Raw genomic sequence first — 18,446 nt, 5'->3', positions numbered from 1 at the left:
AAGGACCAGGCAGTGAGGGAGTATATACACGTTGTTTTAAGGCTGCACCTGTCTTCACACATCTTAAATTACATTCGAGTCATTTAGCAGATGTTTTCCAGACCGACTTACGTGAGTGCTAAGATTGTTTTCTTACTTTTTCATACCTGGAATTTTGAGTCTTCGGCTGAAATGTAGCAGTTTACACTAATCGTACAGTGGGTGCAGTAATGTCTTTATTGATTTGTCTGGCTTTGTGGATGGTTCTAGATTTGTGGAGTGATGAGATGCCTTGGCACTTGACACTGCAGACCTTGCTCGAAATGTTGACTGTTCTGTGAATTGTTGGTGTTTGTAATTGACAGTGAACCATACCAGTTGTAGCATCCTGTCCTCGTCCCTTCTACTTGTCCTGCCTGTGTGACTGAGCCCCTGATTCAGCAGGGAGTACCTCCACGTGTGGGGAATGCTGATCGGTAATATGGTGTCATGGAAATTCACCACTTAGGACTCAATCTCAGTGTAAATGAATCAATCTTTATTATCACGGCTGAAGAGGTTCACAAACTCAATCCAAGCTTATTAACGAAAACACTGAAAAGTGTGTTCCCTATGTCCTTTTATACTGCTATACAAACAAGTCATAAGCGTGATATACATTATTAATCGACCTGGCCGGGGTATCCTGGAATGACATTGACCTCATCACGTCAGTAGATGATGCCTGGCTATTCTTTAAAAGTGCCTTCCTCACCATCTTAAATAAGCATGCCCCACTCAAATGTTGAACTAGGAATAGATATCGTCCTTGGTTCACTCCAGACCTGTCTGCCCTTGACCAGCACAAAAACATCCTGTGGCGTTCTGCATTAGCATCAAATAGCCCCCGTGATATGCAACTTTTCAGGGAAGTTAGGAACAAATATACACAGGCAGTTTGGAAAGCTAAGGCTAGCTTTTTCAAACAGAAATTTGCATCCTGTAGTACTAACTCAAAAGTTCTGGGACACTAAAGTCCATGGAGAATAAGAGCGCCTCCTCCCAGCTGCCCACTGCTGAGGCTAGGAAACACTTACCACCGATAAATCCACTATAATTGAGAATTTCAATAAGCATTTCTCTACGGCTGGCCATGCTTTCCACCTCGCTACCCCTACCCCGGTCAACTGCCCGGCACCCTCCACAGCAACCCGCCAATGCCCCACCATTTCTCCTTCACCCAAATCCAGATAGCTGATGTTCTGAAAGAGCTGCAAAATCTGGACCCCTACAAATCAGCCGGGCTAGACAATCTGGACCCTCTCTTTCTAAAATTATCTGCCGAAAAAGTTGCAACCCCTATTACTAGCCTGTTAACCTCTTTCGTGTCGTCTGAGATTACCAAAGATTGGAAAGCTGCCGCAGTCATCCCCCTGTTCAAAGGGGATGACACTCTAGAACCAAACTGCTACAGACCTATATCTATCCTACCCTGTCTTTAAGGTCTTCGAAAGCCAAGTTAACAGATTACTGACCATTTCGAATCCCACCGTACCTTCTCCCATATGCAATCTGGTTTCCGAGCTGGTCATGGGTGCACCTCAGCCACGCTCAAGTTCCAAAACGACGTCATAACCGCCATCGATAAGAGACATTACTGTGCAGCCGTATTCGACCTGGCCAAGGCTTTCGACTCTGTCAAATCACCACATTCGACTGCCTAGGTTTCTCAAATGATTGCCTCGCCTGGTTTACCAACTACCTCTCTGATAGAGTTCAGTGTGTCAAATCGGAGGCCCTGTTGTCCGGACCTCTGGCAGTCTCTATGGGTGTGCCACAGGGTTCAATTCTCGGGCCGACTCTTTCTCTCTATACATCACCGATGGTGCTCTTGCTGCTGGTGATTCTCTGATCCACCTCTACGCAGATGACGCCATTCTGTATACTTCTGGCCCCTCTTAGGACACTGTTAACTAACCTCCAGACGAGCTTCAATGCCATACAACTCTCCTTCCCTGGCCTCCAACTGCTCTTAAACACAAGTAAAACTAAATGCATGCTCTTCAATCGATCACTGCCCGCACCTGCTCGCCCGTCCAGCATCACTACTCTGGACGGCTCTGACTTAGAATATGTGGACAACGACAAATACCTGGGTGTCTGGTTCAACTGTAAAAACTCTCCAGACTCACATTAAGCATCTCCAATCCAAAATTAAATCTAGAATCGGCTTCCTATTTCGCAAAACAAAGCATCCTTCACTCATGCTGCCAAACATACCCTCGTAAAACTGACCATCCTACCGATCCTTGACTTCGGTGATGTCATCTATAAAATAGCCTCCAACAAACTGGATGCAGTCTATCACAGTGCCATCCGTTTTGTCACCAAAGCCCCATACACTACCCACCATTGCGACCTGTACGCTCTCGTTGGTTGGCCCTCGCTTCATACTCGTCGCCAAACCCACTGGCTACAGGTTATCTACAAGTCTCTGCTAGGTTAAGCCCCGCCTTATCTCAGCTCACTGGTCACCATAGCAGCACCCACTCGTAGCACCCGCTCCAGCAGGTATATCTCACTGGTCATCCCCAAAGCAAATTCCTCATTTGGTCGTCTTTCCTTTCAGTTCTCTGCTGCCAATGACTGGAACGAACTGCAAAAATCACTGAAACTGGAGACTCATATCTCCCTCACTAGCTTTAAGCACCAGCTGTCAGAGCAGCTCACAGATCACTGCACATAGCCCATCTGTAAACAGCCCATCTATCTACCTACCTCATCTCCATACTGTATTTATTTATCTTGCTCCTTTGCACCCCAGTAGCTCTACTTGCACATTCTTCTTCTGCACATCTACCATTCTTGTGTTTAATTGCAATTACTTCGCCACCATGGCCTATTTATTGCCTTACCTCATTTGCACTCACTGTATATAGACTTTGTTTTCTTTTGTTCTACTGTATTATTGACTGTTTTTGTTTATTCCATGTGTTAACTGTGTTGTTGTATGTGTCGAATTGCTACGCTTTATCTTGGCCAGGTCACAGTTGCAAATGAGAACTTGTTCTCAACTACCCTACCTGGCTAAATAAATGTGAAATAAAATAAAAATAAATAAAGCGTTGGTTCCTGCATGTGACTGAACAATGATATGGGCGTACTGCCAATTGGTCTGAGGTCACATTCACCTACACGAACCAAGGAGATGCTGTTTGCAATTCAATGCTAGCTCTTCAAACATTTTCCCTCAACATGGCTTGCCATTTTGCTACTGAGAATACACATCTGCTAGAGTAGATCTGTACCTGCCATTCGTTTTTACACAGAGTTGTTCCCCCTCTGCTCATGTTTACTACCCATTACTGAGCTAATGGATAAAAGTAAGGAGCACTTTTATTCTGTAACAGGACATTGGGCTCCTTGAGCCTTCTCATACCAATCGCTGCACGTCTCTGCTGCGCCAAGCTTTCAATGGAACTTGTTCATCTATAAAGAAATGTACAAAAAAATTACTATTATTGTATTTCTAAATGTTAGTTAATATACAATAACATTATTATGGATACTGTGACCACTCAGTTAAATGTGACAGACCCATGACTAAAGTGATGCACCAGTATTGGTTTATCCTATATTTTTTTATAACTTAATAAAAAGGTAAAAACATTCTTGAATTATTTTTAATGGTACTTGAATCCCATATAGGGCATGTTATCCTAATTTGGGAACCCATTTCTTATCCCACTGACTGCACACACTGGAATTGGCACATGGTCATACCACCCCAGATAGCCCCAATTCCAGCTGATGAACTGTCTGAACTTTATTGGTAGGGGGAGTGGTGTAACATTATTTGATTTCATAATTGCATTAGATTCGTGAAGATTCTATTTATAAATTAATTAACTTGTGTTGAGTATGGAATGTCAGGTTCTTGGGTGTAGTCCTGCCGGTATGTATTGTAGGCTTGGTGCAGCACATTGACAGAGACCGTGGGGAAGCTAGAATGCTGCTTTATAAAACCCTCTCCTTCCTCTGTCATCGTGGACCCGGGCAATACACCTGCTGCACGAGCACCTACAACAACTTATTTTTTTACATGATTCAGCCGTAGTTACAAAGGACGTGACATTATAGGGTGTATTCTCAGTAGCAAACTAGCTAGCCATATTACCAATAAACAATCCCTACATATGGAGCCTCATCCTACACTACAAGTTCAGCACCAGCGCGCTCTCGGTGCCTTGCTTCGGGATCAAAATCGGGAATGTAATCCTGACTCAGCTGCCTGCTCTAGCACCACCTTGACTTTATCAGATTCTCCAAAAAGGTCAGGCCCAGGGGAAACCGAGTTCCTGCTATGCTCAGAGTCGCTGCTTTTATATGATATTTTGACATTTCATATCTGGCTGAAGTTTAATCTGCAGTGATATGACAGCTGGCAAGCCTAGTTAGCTGGCTAAAATAGCTAGGCTTCTCACAACAGAAGTGCCTCTCTCCCTGGCTCTTGCTTTATTTGATAGCTAACAGCCTACTGTCCTTACATATTGACAGCTGGGGCCCATCATGGTAAGTCTCCGCTCTCTCTTGGCTTTTTCTTATCTGCTGGAGGATTTTGTTCAATGGGTTACTGCCTGTGTTCGCTGGTCTTCACTGATATAAGGTTAGCTGGCTAGGCTAGCTAACTGGCTCAAATTAACTGGCTGGCTAAGATAACGTTATTTGCATATAACAATGGTTTGATATGGCTACGTATTTCCAAAACGTTGGTTTACTTTAATGTACAGTGGGGGAAAAAGTATTTGATCCCCTGCTGATTTTGTACATTTGCCCACTTACAAAGAAATGATCAGTCTATAATTTTAATAGGTTTATTTGAACAGTGAGAGACAGAACAACTAAAATCCAGAAAAAAGCATGTCAAAAATGTTATAAAATGATTTCCATTTTAATGAGGGAAATAAGTATTTGACCCGTCTGCAAAACATGACTTAGAACTTGGTGGCAAAACCCTTGTTGGCAATCAGAGGTCAGACGTTTCTTGTCGTTGGCCACCAGGTTTGCACACATCTCAGGAGGGATTTTGTCCCACTCCTCTTTGCAGATCTTCTCCAAGTCATTAAGGTTTCCAGGCTGACATTTGGCAACTCGAACCATCAGCTCCCTCCACAGATTTTCTATGGGATTAAGGTCTGGAAACTGGCTAGGCCACTCCAGGACCTTAATGTGCTTCTTCTTGAGCCACTCCTTTGTTGCCTTGGCCGTGTGTTTTGGGTCATTGTCATGCTGGAATACCCATCCACGACCCATTTTCAATGCCCTGGCTGAGGGAAGGAGGTTCTCACCCAAGATTTGATGGTACATGGCCCCGTCCATCGTCCCTTTGATGCGGTGAAGTTGTCCTGTCTCCTTAGCAGAAAAACACCCCCAAAGCATAATGTTTCCACCTCCATGTTTGACGGTGGAGATGGTATTCTTGGGGTCATAGGCAGCATTCCTCCTCCTCCAAACACAGCGAGTTGAGTTGATGCCAAAGAGCTCCATTTTGGTCTCATCTGACCACAACACTTTCACCAGTTGTCCTCTGAATCATTCAGATGTTCATTGGCAAACTTCAGACGGGCATGTTTATGTATTCTTGAGCAGGGGGACCTTGCGGGCGCTGCAGGATTTCAGTCCTTCACGGCATAGTGTATTATCAATTGTTTTCTTGGTGACTATGGTCCCAGCTGCCTTGAGATCATTGACAAGATCCTCCCGTGTAGTTCTGGGCTGATTCCTCACCGTTCTCATGATCATTGCAACTCCACGAGGTGAGATCTTGCATGGAGCCCCAGGCCGAGGGAGATTGACAGTTCTTTTGTGTTTCTTCCATTTGCGAATAATCGCACCAACTGTTGTCACCTTCTCACCAAGCTGCTTGGCAATGGTCTTGTAGCCCATTCCAGCCTTGTGTAGGTCTACAATCTTGTCCCTGACATCCTTGGAGAGCTCTTTGGTCTTGGCCATGGTGGAGAGTTCGGAATCTGATTGATTGCTTCTGTGGACAGGTGTCTTTTTTACAGGTAACAAGCTGCGTTTAGGAACACTCCCTTTAAGAGTGTACTCCTAATCTCAGCTCGTTACCTGTATAAAAAGGCACCTGGGAGCCAGAAATCTTTCTGATTGAGAGGGGGTCAAATACTTATTTCCCTCATTAAAATGCAAATCAATTTATAACATTTCTGACATGCATTTTTCTGGATTCTTTTGTTGTTACTCTGTCTCTCACTGTTCAAATAAACCTACCATTAAAATTAGACTGTTCCTTTCTTTGTCAGTGGGCAAACATACAAAATCAGCAGGGGATCAAATACTTTTTCCCCCCACTGTAGCTGTATGCTCGGTGTTGATAGTACTTCATGAGTTTGCCAGTTGCTAACATAATGTTAGCATGCTGGTGTAGCGGTCTTTATATGTACCACAGGAGAACCAAGAAATGAAGAGCCACACCACGGCTGTCTTTTAAGTTGATCTGCAATAGTATTGTGAAAAGACAGGACAGGAACACATCAGTCTACAATGCACCATGTGACAAGTTGTTCTGTACAGGAGCATGAAGAAAGGTAAAACACATATCCTGTCTCACATCCCCAATACATTGCTTGATGCTTTCAGTGTTGACAGTACCAAAATACAACTCATGTACAAAAACACTGCAACACAAACAAGTTACGTGAAATCGCCTCTATCCCATTCAGACCTTACAGGGCCAAAACGACATCTCCCATAATAACGCAAGCACAAATCGGCAGCTCAGCTAACAGTCTGCATCACAGAAAGGTATGCTAGCTAGCAACAGCAGCACTTTTAGCACTCTAAACTATATTAATAACAATAAAACTCTGAAAGTGACATGTTTCAATGGTCTCACTCCCTTATTATAATAATATCTACAGCATTAACCTTGGGATGTTTTATTTATTTCACGTTATGGACTTCTACAAAGGAGTAATCTGCAGCACATAGCTTTCTCTCTGTGTTTTCTCGGACTGAGGAGAACGGGAGCTACGGGTGGTACCAGGGTGTTATTAGGTGACACAAGCACCCAGATTAAATAAAATACCTTTAATGAAACAAAACCCGAAGATGTTAACATCATTCAACTACTGTAGCTGCCTACCTAACATCAACAGGCAGCACCAGTAGCGCAACAATTAAAAATAGACACAGAAAGTAAAGCTCCTGGCGATCATAGTGATCTGACTCCCCCCTTCTGTCTGATCTTGGAATATTCCTGTTCGCGGGTTTTGGCCACTGACCCTCTCAACCTGGTTGTTCTGTACTATTCTAATAATTTGAAGTTTGATGTAATAAACTTTACTCTCCTACACTGGTAAGGCTAATGTAAGCAGGCTGATAGGGCTAAAGTTAGCAGGCTAGTTGGCTCGTAACCATGCAAGCTGATTCGTAACACTATATTCATAAATTATTTGCTTGTAAATTGGCTGAACATTTATTGAAATCAGTAGTGATGAGTGCAAACGATTTAGTTTAATTTGAAGTTATTTTGGTTGGAGTTTACATCATAGGGAATAGGCTGGCTTGCCGGGTCCTCCATATTACATCGCCCCACAGAAAAAAAAAATGGTGGCATGACTTAGGCATTCTGATAAGTTTTATGTAATAACTCAGAAATTAGAAATAAAAAGTGGAGTGTAACTTTGCAAAGGGACTTTTAATGTGTATACTAATGCAAAGTGGTTGCGTTTATGCTACCTACACTTTAACATTGATGCTTTACATGTCATGGAATATAGCTAAATGTAAGGTTTTTGTTGATCTCTATGCATGCGAGTGAATATTCGAGAAATACTCAGCACAACACTGGAGGGCAAAGCCATTGTGGCAAGCCTCGAGAGGTTTGGAGAAACGTGAGTGTTCTAGTTACTTCATTAATGACAGACTTGTCTTCAAGGATGCTTGGCACACCCAAGGATGACGCCACTGTCCTACTGGTTTCCTTGAGGAACGCCTCAGGAACCTGAGAAAGCGGCTTTGGAGACCAGGACCAGCTGCAGCCGCCGAAGATGACAGACCAAGCAGGAGTCCTTACTTGCCTGGTAAATGTTTCAGTATATGGAGTGTGTACACACACACCCTCCCAAGAGGGTAAGATATTAATAGACAGAACGGACACAGCCGATCTTGTCAGTTGTTATCGAGAGCTTTAATTGATTCAAATAGATGTAATGATATTAGGCCACATTTTAGTTTGATCGTTTCCTCGATGGTCTACAGCAGTGGTCACCAGTGATCTCCAAGGCATTCCTAGTTGATCACCAAACAATTCTTAAAAAAAAAAAAAAACTACGATAAAGCCTTGCATTTCTATTTGTCTCATGCTGTTGCCGGTAGCTGCCCTAGGCACCGGGTAGGCGAAGTGTTCCCATTTCATGTGTCTGAAGGTACAAATTCTGCCTTCCCGGCGGTCCCGGAGAGCAAATCAAGTGCACTATAGGCCTATCGCAGGCCAATCGGTTGGCTCAGATTACCGTGTCTGCAGTAAAGTAACAGGCTTAAAAGAAAGTTAAAGCAACGTTGATACTGTGAGATTTCAAAACCATGACTAGAGAGAGACTGTCAAGAAATACAGCAACGACCTACTGTTTTTATAAGTGAGTTCATGTTATTACTCAGCACTGTCACTTTTTATTCAACACTTTTATAAGCCATAAAATGTGCATTCTTCCTACTTCCACTGGTGCTACAACCAGCACTGCAGTTGTAATGAATGAGTAGGAAAGTGTCGATAGGCTTGCGTTATCATTAGCTCCTTGGGTATTTTTTCATATCAAGGAATATTTCACTTTCTCTGTTCATAGGAGTAAAACATGAATTTGTGCATGAGGCAGAAATAATGCGGTGCAACGCGAGTTTCTCTATCAGCTGGAAGACGTTCTTTTTTGGTCAGTGTCAGCGGAGGAAAGGGAGAGTAGAGTAATGTTGAGAGGCGGACCCTCAGTCTGCTGCTCTCTCCCTCAACTAAGACTGACCATCAGATGCAGGCACCATCAGCCCAGTAAAATAAAAAGTGTGTATTTGACAAATAAAACAAATGGTATACAAAATCAAATCAACCCCCCCACAAAAATATACTAAAATGTAAGGGGGTGGATATAATTTGTGGAACATTCCAACAGGAATCTGTTCCAAAAAACTTTGTAAATAACAAGGTTGCCAACAACGCATACAAAGTTGTACAGCAGCAGAATAAGATACCAGGTAGGTGTGGGAAATTGTTTAGTTTCAGTCATCCACATTTATTCCGAAAAATGTCTGTCCTCACTCTGGTAGCCTCTGGACAAACATTAAGAATAAGCTATGTGGTGAGTTGATGCCTATTCGGCAGCTAGTTAGCTAGGTGAATTGATCATGCTACTTTGTATGCGTTGTTTGTTGGCATCCTTGTTATTTACAAAGTTTTTGGAACAGATACCTGCTGAAACATTCCACAAATTCTACTCACCCAATGTAAGACTCTGAAACACAAATGAAAAGCTCAGCTTTGTACAGCCAACAAAGTCTCAAAGACAATCCACAGAAAGGAAAACCTCTTCTCAATGCTCCAATATAAGTCTGAGACAAGTCTCACCTGTCCGGCATCAAAGAAAACTAGGTCTAACTAGCAAAAGTTTCCTAGTCACCAAAATCTTCTTATTCTTTGAATTTTTATGGGAGACTACACCCATTGGTGTTTTGCCGCCACCTACTGTACCGGGTATTAAAACAAAAAATATTCCATTGTGGGAAGAGGGGCGGGGGACCCGACACCAAAATATTTATTCTCCCACCTCTCCTGTCAAATTAAAATTGATTTTTGTGGGATTTGTATCATTTGATTTACACAACATGCCTACCACTTTGAAGATGCAACATATTTGTGTGTGAAACAAACAAGAAATAAGACCAAATGACCCCCCCCCCCAAGTCAATACAGCTTCCAGTCTCTTGGGGTATGTCTGTATAAGCCTGGCACATCTAGCTACTAGGATTTTTGCCAATTTTTCAAGACAAAACTGCTCCAGCTCCTTCAAGTTGGATGGGTTCCGCAATCATTAAGTCATACCACAGATTCTAAATTGAATTGAGGTCTGGGCTTTGACTAGGCCATTCCAAGACATTTAAATGTTTCCCCTTAAACCACTCAAGTGTTGCTTTAGCAGTATGCTTAGGGTCATTGTCCTGCTGGAAGGTGAACCTCCGTCCCAGTCTCAAATCTCTGGAAGACTGAAACAGGTTTCCCTCAAGAATATCCCTGTATTTAGCGCCATCCATCATTCCTTCAATTCTGACCAGTTTCCTAGTCCCTGCAGATGAAAAACATAACCACAGCATGATGCTGCCACCACCATGCTTCACTGTGTGGATGGTGTTCTCGGGGTGATGAGAGGTGTTGGGTTTGCGCCAGATATAGCGTTTTCCTTGATGGCCAAAAAGCTCAATTTGTCTTCTGACCAGAGTACCTTCTTCCATATGTTTGGGGAGTCTCCCACATGTCTTTTGGCCAACACCAAACATGTTTGCTTATTTTCTCTTCAGGCAATGGCTTTTTTCTGGACACTCTTCCGTAAAGCCCAGCTCTGTGGAGTGTACGGCTTAAAGACGTCTGTGGACAGATACTCCAATCTTCGCTGTGGAGCTTTGAAGCTCCTTCAGGGTTATCTTTGGTCTCTTTTGTTGCCTCTCTGATTAATGCCCTCCTTGCCTGGTCTTTCATCACGATAGCTCCCTTTCCTTTCCTACATTACTTCCCTCATTTGCTTTCCTAGCTCCCTTTCCTCCTATCCTGTCCTCCTTTAATAGCACCATTTCCTTCCCTAGCTTCCTTTCCTATCTTCCTTTCTTTCTTTCCTTACCTAGCTCTCTTTCCTCCTTTCCTTTCTCCCTTCCCTTTCCAAGTACCTTTTCTTATCTCCTTTCCATTCCTAGATCCTTTCCTTTCCTCCTTTCTTAGCTTCCTGTCCTTTCCTAGCTTCATTCCTCCTATCCTTTCTGAGCTTCCTTTTCATGCTCTCTTTCCTTACACAGCTTCCTATCCTTGACTCATTTACTAGCTCTCTTTCATGTCCTCCTTTTCTTTCCTACTATCCTTTCTGAGCTTAATTTCCTTTCCTCCTTTCCTTTCCTGGCTCCCTTTCCTCCTTTCTGAGATAACTTCCTTCACTATCTCAATTACCACCTTTCTTTTACTAGTTTCCTTTCCTCCTTTCCTAGCCCCCTTTCCTCCTTTCCTTTCCTAGACCCCTCCATATACACCTCTCACTCTCTCCCCACCAGTCAAATCTTGTGCCATGCATTTGTCTGTCCAACACAAAACACTAAACCTACTTTGGAGCAAGCTTCTCTATCCACGCTAATTGGTGGTTTCATTTAATGAGCTAGCGACCTCGTCAAGAAGTTTGACCTTCTTGGCGTAATGTTTAAGGTGTTGGCTTGACAGTTGCTGGACTGGGGTTCGAGTCCCAGTTGGGGCTACCCTCCGAATTCACTACATTGGTGTCGGAAGTGGGATGGCGTCCGTCAGGCCATCAGAGAGTTGTTTTGGCCTACACGTGAGGGACTTGGTATAGAGAAGTGTGTGGACACGCTCCCCCAAAAGGGTAAAGGAGCGACAATAACACAAAAACTAGCGACCACGTCAAGAGATTCAGATGTCTTGCTGTTATATTGGTGTCGGAAGTGGGATGGCTACCGTGAGCCCATCCCACTTCCGCTTCTCTATACCAAGTCGCTCACGTGTATGCCTACATACTTCTCCAATGGCCTCACAGACGCCAGTATAGCGAATTAAGTTGCTGGCTTGACAGTCGCTGGGTTGGAGTCCCGGTCAGGGCTTCCCCTGAATTCACTACACTATGTAAAACTGCTCTGTTCAGAACAAAACGATAGAAAAATAATTTTGGTTCCAACCAATCGTTACAATATTTTCCTTCACAAGCCTAAAATGTAGTCCCAGCCCTACCGTGCCATTGCCTCGCTACCCAAACTCCTTGCTCCGGCCAAATGCTATGCCACGCCCACGGACGTTAGTTTCTTCTCCGCAATGACTCTGTATCTGAGTACTTCCCGATGATTTCTAGAATGGAAATCCATTCTAGACCGTCTGATTGGTCCCAGAACCCAATGGGCTGACAGAGCAGGAATACACGTGGGTGAAGTGGCGTTTTGAAAATTCGTCATTGTCATTGATACTCTGATTGTACATGATCCGATCGCTGATGTCTTTTTTATTATATTAAATCAAATATTGCAATCAGACATCATTGAGTTCAAGAATTGACAAGAACATAAAGTACTAACATGACAACATAAAAGAAAATGTGATAATGACAGTGATTCAGAAAATAATTTGCTATAATATTGGACTGTAGACATTTCAGAGACTTAAATAAAAACAAGTCTATCAAAAACACTTTAAAGCAGGGGGTTGATTTAAAAACATTTCGTTTTGTGGATATAAAATGTACCAACCAAAATCATGACATTATTTAAACATTTCAAAGGGTTCAGAGGTTTTACTCAGTATGTACTCCTCCATATCCAACATGCACAAATTGAATGTGAGGTTAGGCTGCCATATCTCTCAAAAATCTTATAGTGCACAAACAACTGTAAAAAACTGTGTCAGCGTTTCAGGATCATCATTGTAGAAGCTACACTTGTCATCAATGTCTGTAAATCTTCACACCATTGTGTTGGAGGAGTACATATTGTGCAAAATCTTTTGGTGCACCTCTCTTATCTTATTAGAAATACAAAATGTAAAGGGACAAAGCTAAGCCATTAGCCATTGAATGTCTGATAGTTGTGAATTCCAAAAGGATTTCCCTCTTGGTGAGATCTTTCTTTTACTATAAAAAAAAATGTATCTTATATGTTTATTTGTTCACTTGGGACTTTTGATATCAATACCATTAATACACAGACTAGGTTCTACTCTAAATGTATCTTGAAAACACATTTGACTTTTCAGTAGCTGGGAAATATCTGAGGGAATAGCATTAACCACAGAACCATATTCTTTGTATTGAACAGGAAAGGCTTTGACTCTTGAGAAAACCTCATAACTTAACATTTGGCCACCTCTATTGAAGATGTCACTTACAAATATTATATTTTTCTTTATCCAATGTTGCATAAAAACCCTTTTGTTTTTAACAGTGATATAATTTTTCCCCCCACAGAATAGCTTTATGAGGTGAAAAGTCAAGCACAAAACATAATTTCCATCCCATACGTGCCTGCTGATAAAATGTTGAAAATTGGAAACCCCAAATGTTCTTAAAATGAGGAATCAAGAAATATAACGATTCAGAAGATTCTATGCATTTGTTCAACTACTTAATCTTAAAGATATTATTCATATCCACAAAATCCAGGTCTCTGTTTTGTACAACATCCCTTATTTTTACATCACCACAAACGACTTCATTGATGGCAGTCTGACTGAAGTACGTAGCGAACGATAGAGCAGCGGAATAACGCCATTTCAGCCAAACCGCGTCAGTCAGTCTTCGTGCATCACAAACAGTAACCTTGAACTAACTACACTAACTCGCAGTCAGAAATATAGGAAAGCGGAGGACCACACTAGGGGTGCGTTCAGGTCGATTAAACGTTTGCTACGTTGAGTTACGTTTTGCACTGACACGTTTCCAAAAACGTTCTTCAACGTTCGTGAACATACGTTCTTCAACGTTCTTGAACATACTTAGATACCCTCTCCATTTGGTGAGGGTCCATGCTATTTGGGATCCTTGGGACATCTCTACCCAATTGAAGTCGAAATGTACAATGGTTATGATTAGGTAAGGTTTATGATTAGGGTTAGGATAGGGATTAAGGTTAGGTTTAGGGTAGGGACGGCCAAAGGATAGCGCTAACCGTTTGGTGGGTGTGGCGGGGTGTGGCTTGAAGCAATGAGTGACGTTTCAAAGGCAGCTGCCATGCTTATAGCGTTCTCCCACTCCTCACGTTTTTTTCAAACGATCGTTCAGAACAACACAGTTTACGTTTAATTGAACGTTCCACACTGTTTTTTCGTAGGCCTACTGAGCACCGTGCACAGATCCACAAGGACATGATCGCCGCTGTCCTAAAAAACACCCATCGACGTCCTGTATAGAACCTAGGCTTTCGGACGGACATCACTAGGGGTAAGGTACATTTTGTTATTGTATTCATTTATGATTGGTTGTAACGGTCCATGTTGTTTACGATAGGCATTTCGTTACATTGTCTGTGACTGTATTTGGGTTTTACTGTAAATTAGCTCACATTGTTGCGGGTAAGCGATACAGATAACTTTCGCCTGTGTATAGCCCATGTAACCCAAGCCTTCTGCATTGCTGGCACCGCTACTGAACGGTGTTAATATTGAGTTTTAGCATACGCCACATATCTCAATTCTTTTTTTTTTACACACACACACACATCTTAGGTTTTATTATTTTGTTTAAAGGCTAGAAATAGGAAAAGTCGTGGCGATTTCTCGAGTTTGGATAATGATATCACATATACCCCCACCTCCTCCCCCTCTTCTCAATCGGAAAATTATAGAAAATGAGTTGTAAAATATTCTTCTCCACCCCATGGCTTCACAGGCCATATGAATAACTGGTTAGCAGTAGCCTATGAGGGCCTATTTATGTACGGCGAGAATTTACACCATAGATTAGCCTTATACTGTATAGCCGAATTTACTAATGGCTTTGAGTTTCTCTATCCTGTCTAGAGGGGATGGTTTTTGGGGAAAGTTTTGTGACCTAGTATGTGGTTTGAAGTTGAACAAGGAGAAAATTCGGCTCTAAGGTCAGCCAATAGGCTCAGCAGTTTGCATTATGCAGTTTAGTAGTAGTACTACTAGTAGCCTATACGAGCTGGGATTTTCATTGTACAAGTTATTGTTAAAAGATGTCTGGTGTTATTGTGTTTTTGTTAACATTTTAAGACCTATTGTTACAAGTTAATCCCCTGACTCTCTCAAAGTGACCCTGGAGTCTAATATTTTCTGCAGTGTTTTTCCATTTTCCTTAGGAATAACTAATGAACCCATCTTGGACAGGATGTGTTATCCTGGGGACTGGGTGTGAACTATCCAGACATGCATGTCTCCCAAATGGCACCCTATATATTGTACCATTTATTTATTTTTCTTCACCAGGGCACAATCGGGCTCTGTTCAAAAGTAGTTCTATATATAAGGTATTCGGTTCCATTTTGAAAGCAATCATAGTCTGTTTTGGGCAGTCCCAGTGACTCCAGTGTGTGTTAGAGATCTGCAGTTTCCTGTCAGGAAGAGCCAGACATGGGATAAGACCCGGGCTGCCTGGACAGCCAGGCCAGCTCACTGGTGACAAGGCAAACAACTAATCTAGGCAAGGGAGGAACCATTTTCTAAAAATGGTCTAAAGCCCCGCCCGTAGTTAAATTAAACGCTCATAGTTATTTTCTTTGATAGAGTATACTGTTTGGTACAGTTGGCTACAGTTGCATTAATTAACCACCCATTGAGACTTCATATAGAGTTGAAGTTATGAGTAATATAGACACTTCAGGTTCAATAGGTGAATGTTTACGTCTTCCATCCTTGCCGAGGTACATTCAATATTTCCATGAGACTCAGGAACTCCTCAAAGAAACAATGTTGTCATGGACAGTTAGATGTTAGTAGTACTGTATAGTCTCCACAGTGAAATGATGAGAATCTGCGGACTTTCAGACAAAGTTGTATGCTGACCAACCCTGGTTAAAGATGGTTTGTTACTGGCACAGTCTAATTTAAGATGAAATCAAATTGTTTGTCACATGCGCTGAATACAAGAGGTGTAGACTTACTGTGAAATGCTTACTTACAAGGCCAATGCTGATTTATTTTTTTTTCCAAGTAAGAAAACATTTGATAAATAAAAATACAATTAACTAAAGTAAGAAAAAAAGTAAAACACTAAAATAACAATAACGTGACTATATACAGAGGGTACCGAGTCATTGTGCAGGGGTACAGGTTAGTTGAGGTAAATTTAGGTAATATGTACCTGTAGGTAGAGTTAAAGTGACTGCATAGATGATTAACAGCGAGTAGCAGCAGCGTACAAAAGGGGGTCAGTCCAAATAGTCCGGGTAGCCATTTGATTAACTGTTTAGCAGTCCAATGGCTTGTGGGTAGAATCTGTTAAGGGGCCTTTTGGACCTAGACTTGTCGCTCCGGTACCACTTGCCGTATGGTAGCAGAGAGAACAGTCTATGACTTGGGTGGCTGGAGTCTTTGAAAATTATTTGAGCCTTGCTCTGACACCGCCTGGTATAGAGGTCCTGGATGGCAGGAAGCTTGGCCCCCGTGACGTAAAACAGTGCAGCTGTGTTATTGTAAGTACTAAAATATTTAGCTGTAGCTCCCTTGAGACATGTTTTGATAGAGGTCGTTTAGTGCTGAAGACTGTATACACATTAATTAAGGGATTCCATACAAACATTTGTATATAAGAATAATTGAGAAATAATTAATAAAAGTTGGCATATTTATGACATTTTGGTCTTACCCATGCCTCCTTCAAGACTCCAAAATGTTTCATATGTAGGTGCTACAAAGCAAAAATGTGTGTTATATGAAGAGCTCTATTCTCATGTCATCTGACTATTGATAAATGGCATTGACACTTGGATTGGAACCAGTGCTATGGTCAGATGACATGAAAATAGAGCTCTTTGGCCATGCATACGAGTGGTAGGTTTGGCGTTGGAAAACAGAAGCGTATGCAGAAAAGTACCTCAAACCTGTGGTGGGTCTTTGATGTTAAGGGGCTATTTTGCTTCCACTGATCCTGGGGCCCTTGTTAAGGTCAACGGCATAATGAACTTTACCAAGTACGTGGACATTTTAGCCAAAAGCCTGGTTGCCTCTGCCAAGGGGCTGACACTTTGCCGAAAGTGAACCTTCCAGCAAGAAAATAACTCAAAATCCGTAAAGAAATGGTTAATTGACCACAATCTATATTTTGCATTGGCCATCTCAGTCTCTGGACTTGAACCCCGTTGAAAACCTGTGGTTTGAATTGAAGAGTTCAGTCCATAAGAGCACATTTTAGGAAAAAGGCTGTGTCATTATCGTCTCAAGAGGATGGTGCTATAGAGTAATGAAAACAGCGGTGGCCATAATTTTGACCTTTATCTTTTTATTACTTGTTAAACAAAGTATCTTTCTCTGAGCAATTGTATTAGTATAATATAATTTCCCAATTTTTTCTTTATACAATAGCTTAGTATTTGTATTGTTTTATAGTATTTTTTTTACTAATCTTTATCAAGGGTGCCAATAATTATGGACCTGACTGTATGTTAACCATCTCATTGTATTTAGGGTGAAAATGGGTAAAAAAAAAAGACAATCACTAAATTCCTTTACATTGCTGGCTTTTTGCAAATCCAATCAGTTTTCCACATTAGTTCAACATCATTACATTGCATTCTATTGTCGAAAGGACATTGATTCAACCAGTTTGTGCCCAGTGGGTTCCCAGTTAGCAATGAGCAATCGGGAGGCTGGCGTCCCTCCAAAGTGGTCGCGTGACATGCCACAGGTTTTTTGACCATCGCCTCACTCACGGGCCACCCGCATCACCCCTGTTGAGACACAAAACCGCGACGAGTCACTGAAGAGCACTTTTTGCCAGTCCTGTCTGGTACAGCGACTGTGGGTTTGTGCCCATAGGCGGCGTTGTTGCTGGTGATGTTTGGTGAGGACCTGCCTTACAACAGACCTACAAGCCCTCAGTCCTGCCTCTCTCAGCCTATTGCGGACAGTCTGAGCACTGATGGCGGGATTGTGCGTTCCTGGTGTAACTCGGGCAGTTGTTGTTGCCATCCTGTACCTGTCCCGCAGGTGTGATGTCCGGATTTACCGATCCTGTGCAGGTGTTACACGTGGTTTGCCACTGCAAGGACAATCAGCTGTCCGTCCTGTAGCGCTGTCTTAGGTGCCTCACAGTACGGACATTGCAATTTATTGCCCTGGCCATATCTGCGGTCCTCATGCCTCCATGCAGCATGCCTAAGGCACGCTCACTCAGATGAGCAGGGACCCTGGGCATTTTTCTTTTGGTGTTTTTCAGAGTCAGTAGAAATGCTTTTTAGTGTCCTAAGTTTTCATAACTGTGACCTTAATTGCCTACCGTCTGTAAGCTGTTAGTGTCTTAACGACCATTCCACGAGTGCATGTTCATTAATTGTTTATGGTTCATTGAACAAGCATGGGAAACTGTTTAAACCCTTTACAATGAAGATCTGTGAAGTTATTTGGATTTTTACGAATTATCTTTGAAAGACAGGGTCCTGAAAAGGGATGTTTCTTTTTTTGCTGAGTTTATTTGCATATAATATAAATGCCTTATGTTATAATTCTGAGCGGAGGAATTTAGAAAATGCTGCTGTCACGTCAGATTACT

General features: G+C 42.2%; 1 protein-coding gene across 4 annotated transcripts in view; it reads left to right on the top strand.

The window, feature by feature from the left end:
• The first annotated feature begins 13,919 nt into the window (after positions 1-13,919).
• The window catches only part of LOC106584154 (volume-regulated anion channel subunit LRRC8C), a 32,878-nt gene continuing 28,351 nt past the window's right edge, over positions 13,920-18,446 (top strand). For 2 of the 4 annotated variants that reach the window (XM_014169078.2, XM_014169081.2), the window contains exon 1: positions 13,920-14,159. The gene's annotated coding sequence lies outside the window, so the exon portion shown is untranslated. The remainder of the gene's footprint in view (positions 14,160-18,446) is intronic. The other 2 variants (XM_014169080.2, XM_014169079.2) reach the window with 1 other exon arrangement.

Source organism: Salmo salar, chromosome ssa23 (assembly GCF_905237065.1).
Source record: "Salmo salar chromosome ssa23, Ssal_v3.1, whole genome shotgun sequence".
NCBI classification, from domain to species: domain Eukaryota; kingdom Metazoa; phylum Chordata; class Actinopteri; order Salmoniformes; family Salmonidae; genus Salmo; species Salmo salar.
This window is presented reverse-complemented; position numbering and strand designations above follow the sequence as displayed.